Genomic DNA, 11,847 nt, shown 5'->3' with positions numbered 1-11,847 from the left:
GTTCAGTTAACAGCCATCGATCGATAGCTCGGGTTCAGTAACGCGTAGCCTGTAGTGCAATCGCTCGGGTTCAGTTAGAGCCCAACGCCTCGATCAGGTTCAGTTAGAGCCAACACCTCGCACACACGCGCGTACATGTACGAGAGAAACGCGCATCGCTCGGCCCCCGACCTCCCTCCGTAACCGGGAACTCCCCGAAATTATCCTCGCCCTCGCTTCTACCACGGTTTTTTTCGTCATGGACGACCCAAAGAATTTCATGCAGCTGCGTCTCCGGCCCGCCCAGGACGAAAAGCCCATTTTTTGTCATGATTTTTTGTCATAGAAGTAGGATCCCACCACATCTATGATGATACCGGGTTTTGTCACAATTATCGTCATAGAAGTGTCATATGTATGACAGAAAAAAAAATTCATTTGGCCCAAAATGTCACAGATGTGACTTTTTTTGTAGTGTACTCTCTTGTAATGGATTGAGTTTTCGCTTTGAAGTTATCTTATTGGATTGCGTCTTTAAGGATCTGAGAACACTTGATGTATGTCTTGCCGTGCTTATCTATGGTGACAATGGGATATTCACGTGATCTACTTGATGTATGTTTTGGTGATCAACTTGCGGGTTCCATGAACTTATGCATAGGGGTTGGCACACGTTTTCATCTTGACTCTCTGGTAGAAACTTTGGGGCACTCTTTGAAGTACTTTGTGTTGGTTGAATAGATGAATCTGAGATTGTGTGATGCATATCGTATAATCATGCCCACGGATACTTGAGGTGACAATGGAGTATCTTTGTGGCATTAGGGTTTTGGTTGATTTGTGTCTTAAGGTGTTATTCTAGTACGAACTCTATGATAGATCGAACATAAAGAATAGCTTCATGTTATTTTACTACGGACTCTTGAATAGATAGATTAGAAAGGATGACTTCATGTTATTTTACTATGGACTCTTAAATAGATAGATCAGAAAGGATGACTTTGAGCTGGTTTCATTCCCTACCATAATCTCTTCCTTTGTTCTCCGCTATTAGTGTCTTTGGAGTGACTCTTTGTTGCATGTTGAGGCATAGTTATGTGATCCAATTATGTTATTATTGTTGATAGAACTTGCACTAGTGAAAGTATGAACCTTAGACCTTGTTTCCTAGCATTGCAATACCGTTTACGCTCACTTTTATCACTTGTTACCTTGCTGTTTTTATATTTTCAGATTACAAAAACCTTTATCTACCATCCATATTGCACTTGTATCACCATCTCTTCGCCGAACTAGTGCACCTATACAATTTACCATTGTATTGGGTGTGTTGGGGACACAAGAGACTCTTTGTTATTTGGTTGCAGGGTTGCTTGAGAGAGACCATCTTCATCCTACGCCTCCCACGGATTGATAAACCTTAGGTCATCCACTTGAGGGAAATTTACTACTGTCCTACAAACCTTTGCACTTCGAGGCCCAACAACATCTACAAGAAGAAGGTTGCGTAGTAGACATCAGGCTCCGAATCGGAATCCGGGGGCCTCGGCCCATTTGACGCCGCGTGGCTCAGTGACATAGAAACACTATTGCTGCCACCCTTTGACGGAATCGTTGAACGTACCTGATGGCCATGCGACGTTCGACATATTGCTCAGCATGGCTCCTCCGCACTGGGCATGGACTCCTTTCACCACCTTGGGCTTGACATTGAAAATCTTCAGCCATAATCTGAAGTGTGGAGAGATGCGGAGGTAGGCCTCATACATGACAATGAATGTCGAAATGTTGAGGAAGGAATTGGGGGATAGATCATGAAAATCTATCCCATAATAATACATAGCGCCATGAATGAATGGGTGAAGGGGAAACCCTAGCCCGTGGACAAAGTTAGGAAGGAATACAACCCTCTCGTGCGGTTCCGGAGTAGGGACAATCTGTCCCGCTGTCGGAAGGCGGTGGCCGATCTTCTTGGCCAGATATCCGGCCTCCCGAAGTTTCTAGATATCCTTCTCCCGGACGGTTGAGGCCATCCACTTGCCTCCTGCTCCGGATCCGGACATTTTCGGAGGGATTTTGTGGGGGGGGGGAGAAGGTGAATGCTTGAGCGCTGGAGCTTAAGCGAGAGAGAATGGATGAGCAGAGGAAGAAGAAGGCATGGGTGAAAAGGGGGAGTCCTTATCTCCTTATAAAGGCAGCAGGGATCCTGCGCCTCCCCACTTGCCCTGGAAACTCGCTTAATCCCCAAGCGCCGTGTTGATGGTGCGGTTGGGTTACCCGCACCTGTATTGATAAGAATCCTGTGATAAGGGGACACGATGTCTGCTTCGACAAGACGTGCCAATAAAACCGCCTCGCAATATGTGTAGTAGCATGTTGAGAAAAACAGTTCGAATAATGACCGGGTCACGGCGTGATGTCATGCTACGTAAATTTTTTTTAGCAGATTAGACTCATTGAATATTATACTCTCTACGATGGTATGTGGAATTTGTTTTGTAGAGCCGGACACGATTCTTGTGTTCAAGATCTATTTTGGAGTATTCGGAGAAGGAACCCGCCTTGCAATGCCAAAGACAATCTGCGCACCGGACTCATCGTCATTGAGGCCTGGTTCAGGGGCTACTGAGGGAGTCCTGGATTAGGGGGTCCTCGGACAGCCGGACTATATGCTTATGCCGGACTGTTGGACTATGAAGATACAAGATTGAAGACTTCGTCTCGTGTCTGGGTGGGACTCTCTTTTGCGTGGAAGGCAAGCTTGGCGATTCAGATATGTAGATTTCCTTCTCTGTAACCGACTCTGTGTAACCCCAGCCCCCTCCGGTGTCTATATAAACCGGAGGGTTTAGTCTGTAGAACAACAACAATCATAATCATAGGCTAGCTTCTAGGGTTTAGCTCTACGATCTCGTGGTAGATCAAATATTGTAATACTCATATCATCAAGATCAATCAAGCAGGAAGTAGGGTACTACCGCCATAGAGAGGGCCCAAACCTGGGTAAACATTGTGTCCCCCGCATCCTGTTACCATTAGCCTTAGACACACAGTTCGGGACCCCCTACCTGAGATCCGCCGGTTTTGACACCAACACACTCCAAGTCTGCTAGATTGTGTTTGTTCTAGAAAGATCGCTCCAGAAGGTTTCATTCCGTTTGGACTCCGTTTGATATTCCTTTTCTTTGAAACACTGAAATAAGCAAAAAAATAGCAATTTGGGCTGGGCCTCTGGTTAGTAGGTTAGTCCCAAAAATTATACAAAGTGTATAGTAAAGCCCATAAACATCCAAAACGGGTAATATAATAGCATGGAAAATCAAACATTATAGATACGTTGGAGAAGTATCAGGCGCTGACGAGATGCGGCGGCGGCAGCTGCGCGAGACGAGGAGTAGGGGGTCGGGGTGGCCGTATTTAAAGGAGGAGGGGGCGGCGGCTTCTTGGGGAAGGGGGCACGCGGGCGGCGGCGGCGGCGGAGTCCGGCTCGGACTCCGGTTGCAGCGGTGGCGGGGACTCCTCCCCGAGGTCAGTGGCGCGGCGCTGGGTCGGCTGGGCTTCGGCCCAGTCGGTCCGAGATTTATTTATTTTTTTAAAAAAGTCGCCCAAAAGAAAAATACTAATAAAATATAAAAAAATGATAAAAATTCCAGAAACAATTTTCACCGTCCAAACCTAATATTAGGACGAGATGAACACTTTTCTTGACTAAGATGCAATTTTAAAAAATGCAATATTTTTCTAATTCAAATAAAATAGCAAATAAAATACCAATAAAATTATAATTTGATTTTAAAATTCTTTCTCCAATATTTCTCTTGGGTTGAAGAAGTCATATTATCTTCTCTCATATATTTTTATTATTGGAAATAATTGGAGAGACAAATAATAAAATCAAAGTGATCCTTTCTTAAAATTTGAAATAAATTCAAATATGATTTTTTGTGAAACCTCCAACTCTCTCCTTGGGTCCTTGAGTTGCTTAAGACTTCTAAGATCTCTACCAAATGCAAGAATAAATATGATATGCATATGATGTTCTATGTATAACATCCAAATTGAAAATTGGGATGTTACAAACCTACCCCCCTTAGCAAAAAGGTTTGGGTGGTCTCTATGGAGATCTTCTTCTCGCTCCCAGGTGGCTTCCTCCTTGGTATGGTGGCTCCACTGAACTTTGCAAAATTTGATTACCTTGCTGCGAGTAACTCGACTAGAAAACTCGAGAATCTTGACTGGCTTCTCTTCATAGGCCAAATCACAATCTATCTGAATTGCTTCCAGTGGCACTGTATCTCTCAAAGGAATATTGGCCATCTCTGCATGTCACTTCTTCAGCTGGGAAACGTGTAACACATCATGAACTCGTGACAATCCTTCTGGCAATTCCAGCTTGTATGCACCTCTCCCATGCGTTCCAAAACTCTGTATGGTCCCACAAAATGTGGTGCTAGCTTTCCCTTGACTCCAAAACTCTTAACTCCTCAGAGTGGGGACACACGAAGATATGCTCTGTCTCCGACTTCGTAAACTATCTCCTTGCGTTTAGTATCCACAAAACTCTTCTGCCTGGACTGGGCTACCTTGAGTATGTCGCGAATCAACTTGACCTTCTCTTTAGAGTCTTTGATTAAGTCTGGTCCGAACAACTGTTGATCTCCAACTTCATCCCATGATAACGGTGTCCCGCACCACCTTCTGTACAAGGCTTCGAAAGGGGCCATCTTCAAACTGGCTTGATAACTGTTGTTATAAGAGAACTCTGCATATGGCAAATTTTCATCCCAACTAGATCCACAATCTAGCGCACAAGCTCTCAACATGTCTTCCCGAATCTGATTGACTGTCTCGGTCTGTCCATCTATCTGTGGATGAAAGGCTGTACTGAACTCTAGCCTGGTACCCAAAGTTTCATGGAACTGATTCCAAAACTTTGAAGTGAACTGGGTTCCTCTATCTGATACAATCGTCCTTGGAACTCCATGCAGACATATGATCCTCGTCATGCATATCTTTGCCAACTTAGCACTCGTATAGGTGGTCTTCACCGAGATGAAATGAGCTACTTTCGTCAAACAATCGACTACAACCCAGATAGAGTCATAGCCTAAACAAGTCCTGGGTAATCCAGTGATAAAATCCATGCCAAGCTTATCCCACTTCCATACGGGTACCGGCAATGGCTGCAACAATCCAGGTGGCTTCTGATGCTCTGCCTTGACTCTCTGACATACATCACATACTGCTACATACTCCGCAATATCCTTCTTCATTCCTGTCCACCAAAAACTTTCCTTCAAATCCAGATACATCTTAGTGTTGCCTGGGTGAATCAAATATGGCGAATCATGGGCCTCCTGTGGAATCAACTTCCTGATCTTGGGGTCATTAGGAACATATATGCGATCGTCAAACCATAAATTGGCGTGCTCATCCTCACGAAATCCTTTAGCCTTTCCTTTACTCATCCTTTCCTTTATTTCAACAATCTCCTTGTCAGCCTTTTGGGCTTCTATGATCTTACCCAAAAGAGCGGACTGAATTTCCAATGCTGCAACATAACCTCTCAAAACTATCTCCAAGCATAGCTCTCAAAGGTCGTTTTCTAGCTCCCTAGGTTGTAAGGGCATATTTATCCCTGAGTCATTTTGGTGAGTCATGACAATGCGTTTGCGGACTAATCTTGTGCATTGAGTTTTTTAGATATATCATGTCTGAAGACAAGACAATTTGATGCCCCTCGAATACTATTGAAGACGGCGTTTCTCTACATTTCTTTTCTTCGGATTTGAGTCGTAGGAAAGCCGTACTATTAAGAGGGGGTCCGTGTTGGAAAGGTTTGGGTGGAAGCTCACGTACACATGTTCCTTTTGCACCTCCTTTATTTTGGATCTTTGGAGTTTCCTCCGTCTCACCGTGTCTCTGCAGGATGAAGGGTTCCTAGTGTTGCTGTTCAAAGGCTGGCGGTAGTACTGCTCCCCAGAGCAGTACTACCGCAGGCACCAGTGGTAGTACCGGGCCCCAACATGGTAGTACCATGGGCGCCCATAGTAGTACCACTCCTTCTGAGTGGTAGCACCGTGAGCTCTGGCCTTGCACTGCTACGCGAGCGGTAGTAGGGGCGGATGTAATTTTTTACATCCGCACCACACGCGGTAGTACCGTGCTCCGGCGTAAAGCCTGGCCAGGCACAACGGCATGAGCGGAAGTAGGGGCGGATGTAATTTTTTACATCTGCGCCCTACACGGCAGTACCACACCTGGTTTGTAGTAGTACCATGTCGGACTTTTGCATAGATTAAATCTCAGCGGATGTAGTCAGGGATGTACTTTTTTATATCCGTGCCTACCATGCCTGGACGGTGCCTGCCATGTGGTAGTACCGCATAGGATCGCGGTGGTACCGCACCAGCTGTTCTACCGCCCCTTGTTGGTGCTCATCTAGTCTGGTCCAGGCTCTGCCTCGCCCACGATAGTACCGCAGATCACCGCGGTAGTACCATAGGCCCGTGCGGTAGTACCGCTCCAGTGGTGGGGTAGTACCGCGGGTTGCGGGCTGAGTGGTGGGTAACCGTTGGAATTATCCCATGACTATAAAAGGGGTGTCTTCTTCCTCTAGTTGACCACCTCTTCTATCCCTAAGCTCCATTGTTTCTCCAAGCTCCATTTTCACCCGATCTCTCTTCCTAGCCAATCAAACTTGTTGATTTTCTAGGGATTGGTTGAGAAGGCCCCGATCTACACTTCCACTAAGAGAAATTTGATTTCCCCCACTAATCCCTTGCGGATCTTGTTACTCTAGGGTGTTTGAGAACCCTAGACGGTTGAGGTCACCGCGGAGCCATAATCCATTGTGGTGAAGCTTCATGGTGTCGATGGGAGCCTCCAATTAAGTTGTGGAGATTGCCCCAACCTTGTTTGTAAAGGTTCGGTTGCCACCTCCATGGGAACCAATAGTGGAATCATGGCATATCGCATTGTGTGAGGGCGTGAGGAGAATACGGTGGCCCTAGTGGCTTCTTGGGGAGCACTGTGCCTCCACACCGCTCCAACAGAGACGTACTTCCCCTCAAAGGGAAGGAACTTTGGTAACACATCCTCGTCTTCATCGGTTCCACTTTTGGTTATCTCTTATCTTTACTTGTGCAATATATATTGTGTTCTATCCTTTGCCTGCTTGTGTGCTTATTGGTGTTGCATCATATAGGTTGCGCACCTAGTTGCATATCTAGACAACCTACTTTGATACAAAGTTTAATTTGGTAAAGAAAAGCTAAAAATTGTTAGTTGCCTATTCACCCCCCTCTAGTCAACTATATCGATCCTTTCAATTGGTATCAAAGCCTCGTCTCTTAATTAAGGACTTTGCCCTCCAAAGAGTATGGTTGACATCATAGATGGTGGGGAGGAGCACTCCGGTGTGAATCCGGTCTCATCTACGACTGATGGGGGAACCGCGGTCTCTCATGAGGAATTCAATGCGGCTTTGGACACATTGAAAACCTCCATGACAACCGAGGTTGAAAGCATGTTTAATAAATTCTTAGAAGGGCTTAAACTATCTACCGCGCCGATGGAAGTGGGTGATCCCACTAACAAGGTGACGGATGCTAACTCCGACATTGGGGAAGCTACTAGTGAAAAGGCTCCTTCTTCTAGTGGTTAAAATGGCAACAACATCTTTGACCATGTGGAACCTCCACTTACTTAATTATGGTGGACCGATTCCTTCCACTCATTTGAATCATGCCGGTCCTCCCCCTAAGATTGTAAAAAATGAGGACTTTGATTCTTGGGTTTATTGCTTTAAGCGTCATTTGAACCATGTTAATACTAACCTTTGGAGAATCATTGAAGAAGGTTTGTATCCGCATGACCGAAGCAACTTCACCCCTCGAGAAGCCGCAGATAATCAATTCAATGAGAATGCTCTCTTCATCATCCAAGATGCAATTCCACCCGAAGATATTGCTCATCTCCGACCCTTCACCGTGGCCAAGGATGCATGGCGGCATGTTGTTTCTCTCTATAGAGGAAGTCCAAGCATTCAACGCTCCAACTATGAAGTAGTGCAAGATGAAGCCGATGAGTTTGCAATGAAAGAAGATGAAGAACCTCGTGAGCTCTATCAGAGATTAACTACTCTCGCGGTCTCACTCCGAGATCATGGGATCAAGGATACGGATGACAATTGGATCAAGCAAAAAATTTCAAGGCCATGATACCTTACCACAAGGCCATGTCCTCTGTCATTCGTCAAAGGCCGGACTTTCACACCTTGTCCTCAAGTGAAGTGTTGGATGAGTTTGTGGCTATGAGCATCTTGGACAAGACCGCCGACAATGCGGTGTTACATTCTCAAAGAGCAAAGAAGACCAACCTTGCCTTGAAGGCCAAGGTTTGTGTGTAAAAAGAGGATGATGAGGAAGAAGATGAGAGCAACCCCAAAGATGCTAAGTATGATTATCATGAACACATGGCTCTTGCTTTTAGGCAATTTTGGAGCAAGAAGAACACAAGGCCAAGCTTCAACAAGAATAACTGAAGTACCTTCAAGGGCAAGCAACGTGTGAGAACATGTTACAATTGTGGCAATGTGAGCCATTTTGTTGCGGAGTTCCCTTACAAGAAGAGGGAAGACAATGGTGGCAAGCTCATCCGAAAAGACAAAGCCAAGTCTTTCTCCAACAAGAACAACTTCACCAAGAAGACTCCAACTAGAGGGTTGGTGGTTCAAGAAGAATACCATGAGGATGATGATGATGATAAAGATAGTGAAGCCATGGCCATGGCCTCCGTTGCAATTGCCACAACTCCACGGGTGTCCCTCTTCGACTCACCCAATGAGAGCATCACCGCCAAGTGCCTCATGGCTAAAGCCACCAACAAGGTAACCCCCAACGTCAAAACCACCATCATTATGAATCCCTCCTTGACGGATTGCATTGATGAAAGTGAGGGGTCTAATGAGGAAGTTAATGAATTTGAGTTTTTTATGAGTAAGCTCAAGGGCAAATCCAAGAAGCACTTTGTTGCTTTATTGGAACAACTTGGTGAAGCCAATGACATGATCGAGGCTCATGAAGAAACCATCTCTAAGATGGAAGGTCATAGTCATGACTATGCTGATGAGATATCAGATCTCTCTAATGCTCTTGAGGAAGAGCACGGGCATCGTTTGTCTCTTGAGGAGTCACACAACGATGACCATGCTAAATTAAAGAAAGATCTTGATCATGCTCTTGTTGTATCTTGTGTGCTAAGTTCCGAGAAGGCTATACTTGGGGTTTACCATGCTAGACTCAAGGAGGAGTTTGATTTACTCGACATGGCCAACAAGGTCTTGAAGGGTGTTCATGCAAGCCTCACGGAGTGTCATGATCAACTCCAAGTGAATCTAACCAAGGAGAAAGCCACTTTTCCTCATATGGTATTAATTGATAATGCAAATGCTACTAACCCGTGTTGTGAGCATGTGCATCTTGTGGAGGAGAATGCCAAGTTGAAGGAGCAACTTGAGAAAGGCCTTGTGACGTGCATACAAGGTGAGAGGAACCTCAATGAACTTTTGAGCAATCAAAAGGAAGTTGTGGCCAAGGAGAGAGTTGGGTTTGCACCCAATTCCAAGAACAAGAAGAAGAACGACAAGACCAAACGACCTCCCCCTCTCAAGCAAACTTTTATGAAGGAGGGAGAGGGTGCTCCTAAGGAGAAGAAGAACAACGTGAAGCGTGGTGATGTCAAAAAGGACAATGCTACTCCTTCCAACAAAGCCGACGACTTTAACCCTTCTTATGTGTTGTGCCGTGCTAGTGATGAGCATGTTTATGCTAAATTTGTTGGTTCTCCTTATGAGTACATTGAATGGTCTATTTGGGTTCCTAAGACCCTTGTTACTAACATCAAACGACACATTACAAAATGGGTACCTAAAACCAAGCATTGATCTCTTGTAGGTGTTTGCTTCCGGTGGGGGATCATGGTTGCTCGATAGTGGAGTCACAAATCATATGACCGGAACCAAGGGCTTGGTGGTGGACGTGCACATGATCCCTTCTATGCCCACCAACGTTGAGTGGGGTGATGCCTCGTCTTCTAAGGTATTGGGTCTTGGCAAGGTTGTCATTTCTCATGATCTCACGATCAAGGAAGTCATGCTTGTTGACTCCCGCTTTATCTCCCGCTTAGGATAAAAGGCACTACCTCTTTATCGCCTTGTTGGATGCACTGAACACTTCGAGTGGACGGACGCGGCCACGGCCGGACTGGAAGAAATAACAACACTCTTGGCCACAAACCCAGTCCTGACCACACCAAATACTGGCGAACCCATGCTATTATACATAGCCGCAACAGACCAAGTTGTAAGCGCAGTGCTCGTCATCGAACGAGAAGCAGACGGACACAAGTTCCCGCTCCAAAAGCGTACGCGGTATTCATGGCATCCCGGAAACTACGACACTACTTTCAAGAGTGTTTGATCACGGTGGCCTCCGAAGTACCACCCAATGACATAATAAATAACCATGACGCAACAGGCTGAATTGCTAAATGGGCTATTGAGCTCCTTCCGTTTGACATAACATACAAACAACGGTGGGCCATTAAGTCACAAGTGTTGGCTGACTTCGTCGCCGAATGGACAGAAGCCAAACTCCCTAAGGAGTACGGTGCGTACTCAAATTGGATCATGCACTTCGACGGCTCTAAAATGCTGGCCGGATTGGGAGCGACTGTTGTCCTCACATCCCACACTGGAGACACGGTCCAATGCATACTCCAAATATTATACACAGACTCCAACAATGCAGCCGAATACGAGGCTCTTTTGCATTGTCTTTGGATGGCGGTCTCCATGGGCATCCAACGCCTCGAAGTGCGCGGGGACTCAAACCTCGCAATATCTCAGATTAATGGTAACCTTTTCCTGATGCCTTGGCCTGTGCTTGCCCCCTTTGCACCGAAGGAGAAACAAGGACACTGCCCAGGCCAGCGTCCGCCTGGTGCCCACCTGGCTTCGGTCGTCATGGCTTGCGTCACGGGCACCTCGTGAGGTACCCCGCCTTGACCTCTCCGGCTCCTTGTGAGCCAGCCTGACGAGGCCACGCCTGAGGAAGCTTCCTATCGTCCGCCCCGTGAGGCTTGGCCCCTCGCGAGGGTCTTGAGCTTGTGCTCACGAAGATGGTTTGCACTGGGCCACTCCTTGAGCTACGCCGCAGGCTGCAGGCAGGCAAGTCTGGGTACCCCCGTTCCCAGAACGCCGACAGTAGCCCCCGGGCCCAAGGCGCGCCCGGACTTGGCTTAGTAGAGAAGCGAAGGGACAAGTGCGAAGCGCCGCGGGCCCCACCAGCCCGCGGCCTTGGGTGCCGCGTGGCGGTTGATTGGACGTTGGCGTCCCCGCTTCCCCACGATGCCTCGGCAACTGCATGACTTGACAAGTCCCTGCATGCAAAAACGGGTCATGATTACCTGTGATCATGGAGGCCGACGGTTAGCCTCCTCCGGCTATATGACCGGAACGGCGCAAGCCCTTCCAGTCCGTCCCTTCGTGCTACTCTCTTTCTTCTTCTTCCTCACTACTCGCCATCCCCATGGCTCCGCCGAAGAGGTTCTTGGCCGTGGAGAAGGGAAAGGATCGTCAGGAAGGGCCTGAGTCTCCTCCGACCAAACGCGGCCGGGGATGCCCTTGTAAGCATCCTACGGCCTCCGCAGTGGCTTCCCATGGTTGTGGAGGCAGTCCTTTGCGCGGCGATGGGCGCCCGGCTGCCGATGGGAGGCACGCTGTGTTTGCACGACCCCCTAGACCGCGCTTCCACTCAGCGGAGGTGCTATCGGAGTTCGTCATGTGGTCGGCGGACCCAACTAGCA

The sequence above is a fragment of the Triticum aestivum genome, chromosome 2B (assembly GCF_018294505.1).
Source record: "Triticum aestivum cultivar Chinese Spring chromosome 2B, IWGSC CS RefSeq v2.1, whole genome shotgun sequence".
In the NCBI taxonomy this organism is placed as follows: domain Eukaryota; kingdom Viridiplantae; phylum Streptophyta; class Magnoliopsida; order Poales; family Poaceae; genus Triticum; species Triticum aestivum.
This window is presented reverse-complemented; position numbering follows the sequence as displayed.